Here is a 5,000-nt window from a genome sequence, read left to right on the forward strand (position 1 = left end):
TCGCGAAATTTCTACCGGAGCAGGTGCTATTCGAGAACAATTAGCCGATCTAGATTTGCGAATTCTTATCGATTATTCGGTGGTAGAATGGAAAGAATTAGGAGAAGAAGGCCTCACGGGTAATGAATGGGAAGATCGAAAAATTGGAAGAAGAAAGGATTTTTTGGTTAGACGCATGGAATTGGCTAAGCATTTTATTCGAACAAATATAGAACCAGAATGGATGGTTTTATGTCTATTACCGGTTCTTCCTCCCGAGTTGAGACCGATCATTCAGATAGATGGGGTAAACTAATGAGTTCGGATATTAATGAACTCTATAGAAGAGTTATCTATCGAAATAATACTCTTACCGATCTATTAACAACAAGTAGATCTACGCCAGGGGAATTAGTAATGTGTCAGGAAAAATTAGTACAAGAAGCCGTGGATACACTTCTTGATAATGGAATCCGCGGACAACCAATGAGGACGGTCATAATAAGGTTTACAAGTCGTTTTCAGATGTAATTGAAGGCAAGAGGAAGATTTCGCGAGACTTTGCTTGGCAAACGAGTCGATTATTCAGGACGTTCTGTCATTGTTGTTGGCCCTCACTTTCATTACATCGCTGTGGATTGCCTCGCGAAATAGCAATAGAGCTTTTCCAGACATTTGTAATTCGCGGTCTAATTAGACAACATCTTGCTCCGAACATAGGAGTTGCTAAGAGTAAAATTCGGGAAAAAGGGCCGATTGTATGGGAAATACTGCAAGAAGTTATGCGGGGACATCCTGTATTGCTGAATAGAGCGCCTACTCTGCATAGATTAGGTATACAGGCATTCCAACCTATTTTAGTGGAAGGACGCGCTATTTGTTTACATCCATTAGTTTGTAAGGGATTCAATGCAGACTTTGATGGGGATCAAATGGCAGTTCATGTACCTTTATCTTTAGAGGCGCAAGCGGAGGCTCGTTTACTTATGTTTTCTCATATGAATCTCTTGTCTCCAGCTATTGGGGATCCCATTTCCGTACCGACTCAAGATATGCTTATTGGGCTCTATGTATTAACGAGTGGGAATCGTCGAGGTATTTGTGCGAATAGGTATAATCCATGGAATCGAAAAAGCTATCAAAATGAAAGAATTGACGATAATAACTATAAGTCTACAAGGGAGCCTTTTTTTTGTAATTCCTATGATGCGATTGGAGCTTATAGGCAGAAAAGAATCAATTTAGATAGTCCTTTGTGGCTCCGGTGGCGACTAGAGCAATGCGTTATTGCTTCAAGAGAAGCTCCATCGAAGTTCACTATGAATCTTTGGGTACCTATCATGAGATTTATGGACATTATCTAATAGTAAGAAGTTTAAAAAAAAAAATTCTTTGTATATACATTCGAACCACTGTTGGTCATATTTCTCTTTACCGAGAAATCGAAGAAGCTATACAAGGGTTTTTTCGGGCCTACTCATATGATACCCAATCATATGGTATCTAAGCTAAAAAATTCTATGACACCAATATGAATTCAGGTCTCTCCGGTTCAACTAGGACCCCAGTTCCTGACCCGACTTTCTACCACAATCAAGATCGAGAAAGGAAGTTTTCCAATCATTGACTCAAACCCATTGGCGAAGTCCACTCAGCGGAATAAGGGGTATTTATGGCAGAACAGGCCAATCTGGTATTTCACAATAAAGTGATAGATGGAACTGCCATTAAACGGCTTATTAGCAGATTAATAGATCACTTCGGAATGGCATATACATCACACATCCTGGATCAAGTAAAAGCTCTGGGTTTCCAGCAAGCCACTGCTACATCCATTTCATTAGGAATTGATGATCTTTTAACGATACCTTCTAAGGGATGGCTAGTCAAGATGCTGAACAACAAAGTTTGATTTTGGAAAAACACCATCATTTTGGGAATGTACACGCGGTAGAAAAATTACGCCAATCAATTGAGATATGGTATGCTACAAGTGAATATTTGCGACAAGAAATGAATCCTAATTTTAGGATGACTGACCCGTTTAACCCAGTCCATATAATGTCTTTTCAGGAGCTAGAGAAATGCATCTCAAGTGCACCAATTAGTAGGTATGAGAGGATTAATGTCGGATCCCCAAGGACAAATGATCGATTTACCCATTCAAAGCAATTTACGCGAAGGACTGTCTTTAACAGAATATATCATTTCTTGCTACGGAGCCCGAAAGGGTTGTGGATACCGCCGTACGAACATCAGATGCTGGATATCTTACGCGCAGACTTGTTGAAGTAGTTCAACACATTGTTGTACGTAGAACAGATTGTGGCACCACCGAGGATTTCTGTGAGTCCTCAAAGAGGACGCTTCCAGAAAAATTTTATCAAACATTAATTGGTCGTGTATTAGCGGACGATATATATATGGGTCCGCGGTGCATTGCCATTCGAAATCAAGATATTGGGCTTGGGCTTGTCGATCGATTCAGAGCCTTTCGAACACAACCAATATCTATTCGAACTCCTTTACTTGTAGGAGTACATCTTGGATTTGTCGATTATGTTATGGTCGGGCCCCACTCATGGTGACCTGGTTGAATTGGGGAAGCTGTAGGTATTATTGCGGGGCAATCCATTGGAGAACCAGGAACGCAACTAACATTAAGAACTTTTCATACCGGCGGAGTATTTACAGGGGTACTGCAGAACATGTACGAGCCCTTTTAATGGAAAAATCAAATTCAATGAGGATTTGGTTCATCCTACACACACGTCACGGGCATCCTGCTTTTTATGTTATCTGGACTTGTATGTAATTATTGAGAGCGAAGATATTATACATAAGGTGACTATTCCACCAAAAGTTTTCTTTTAGTTCAAAACGATCAATATGTAGAATCAGAACAAGTGATTGCTGAGATTCGCGCGGGAACATACACTTTAAATTTGAAAGAGAGGTTCGAAAACATATTTATTCTGACTCAGAGGAAATGCACTGGAGTACCGATGTGTACCATTCTTGAATTTACATATAGTAATGTCCATCTCTTACCAAAAACAAGCCATTTGTGGATATTATCAGGGGTTCGTACAAATTCAGTGTAGTTCCTTTTCGCTCCACAAAGATCAAGATCAAATAAACATTCATTATCTTTCTGCCGAACGAAGATATATTTCTAGATTCTCAGTGAATAATGATCAAGTGAGACACAACTTATTTAGTTCGGATTTTCGGATAAAAAGAAGATAGGATTTACGATTATTCAGAATTGAATCGAATAATAGGTACTGGGCATTGTGATTTCATATATTCTGCTATTCTCCACGAGAATGCTGATTTATTAACAAAGAGACGAAGAAATAGATTTATTATTCCATTTCAATTGATTCAAGACCAAGAGAAAGAACTAATGCTGCATTCCCATTCCGGTATCTCGATCGAAATACCCATAAATGGTATTTTCCGTAGAAAAAGTATTCTTGCTTTTTGACGATCCTCGATACAGAAGAAAGAGTTCAGGAATTACTAAATATGGGACTCTAGGGCGCATTCAATCGTCAAAAGGAGGATGTGATTGAGTATCGAGGAGTCAAAAGGTTAAGCCAAAATACCAAATGAAAGTAGATCGATTTTTTCATTCCCGAGGAAGTGCATATTTTATCGAATCTTCTTCCATAATGGTACGGAACAATAGTATCATTGGAGTAGATACCCAAATCACTTTAAATACAAGAAGCCAAGTGGGCGGATTGGTCCGAGTGGAAAGAAAAAAAAAGTTGAACTGAAAATTTTTCGGGTAATATCTATTTTCCCGGAGAAAGAGATAAGATATCTCGACACAGTGGCATCTTGATACCACCAGGAACAGGCAAAACAAACTCTAAGGAATCAAAAAAATTGAAAAATTGGATCTATGTCCAACGGATCACACCTACCAAGAAAAAGTATTTTGTTTTGGTTCGACCTGTAACCCCATATGAAATACCGGACGGTCTAAATTTAGCAACACTCTTCCCCCAGGATCCATTTCGGGAAAAAGATAATATGCAACTTCGAGCTGTCAATTATATCCTTTATGGAAATGGCAAACCGACTCGGAGAATTTCTGACACAAGTATTCAACTAGTTCGGACTTGTTTAGTGTTGAGTTGGGACCAAGACAACAAAAGTTCTTTCGCCGAAGAGGTCTGTGCTTCCTTTGTTGAAGTAAGGACAAATGGTCTGATTCGAGATTTCCTAAGAATCGACTTAGTGAAATCTCATATTTTTTATATCAGAAAAAGAAATGATCCGTCAGGTTCAGAATTGATTTCTGATAATAGGTCAGATCGTACCAATAAAAATCCGTTTTATTCCATTTATTCCAACGCAAGGATTCAACAATCGTTTAGCCAAAATCACGGAACTATTCATACGCTCTTGAACAGAAATAAGGAATCCCAATCTTTGATAATTTTGTCATCATCTAATTGTTTTCGCATGGGCCCATTCAACGATGTAAAATATCACAATGTGATAAAACAATCAATTAAAAAAGATCCTCTAATTCCAATTAAAATTTATTGGGTCCTTTAGGAACAGCCCCAAAATTGCGAATTTTATTCATCATTTTACCCTTTAATAACTCATAATCAGACCTCGGTAGCGAAATATTTGGAGCTTGACAATTTAAAACAGGCTTTTCAAGTACTTAACTATTATTTAATAGCTGAAAATGGGAGAATTTATAATTTCGATCCATGCCGTAACATCTTTTTGAATGCAGTCAATTTGAATTGGTATTTTCCCCATCATCATTATCATCATAATTATTGTGAAGAAACGTCCACAATAATTAGTCTTGGGCAGTTTATTTGTGAAAATGTATGTATAGCCAAAAGCGGACCACGCCTAAAATCAGGTCAAGTTTTTATTGTTCAAGCTGATTCTATAGTAATAAGATCAGCTAAGCCTTATTTAGCGACTCCAGGAGCAGCTGTCCATGGGCATTATGGAGAAATCCTTTACGAAGGAGATACGTT

General features: G+C 38.3%; 2 pseudogenes; both read left to right on the top strand.

Annotated features, from left to right (window-relative positions):
* LOC128036792 (DNA-directed RNA polymerase subunit beta'-like) overlaps nt 1–1,532 on the top strand; it is a 1,733-nt pseudogene extending 201 nt beyond the window's left edge.
* Nucleotides 1,533–1,651: 119 nt separating this feature from the next.
* LOC128036790 (DNA-directed RNA polymerase subunit beta''-like) overlaps nt 1,652–5,000 on the top strand; it is a 4,225-nt pseudogene continuing 876 nt past the window's right edge.

The sequence above is a fragment of the Gossypium raimondii genome, unplaced genomic scaffold (assembly GCF_025698545.1).
Source record: "Gossypium raimondii isolate GPD5lz unplaced genomic scaffold, ASM2569854v1 Contig00035, whole genome shotgun sequence".
Taxonomy (NCBI): domain Eukaryota; kingdom Viridiplantae; phylum Streptophyta; class Magnoliopsida; order Malvales; family Malvaceae; genus Gossypium; species Gossypium raimondii.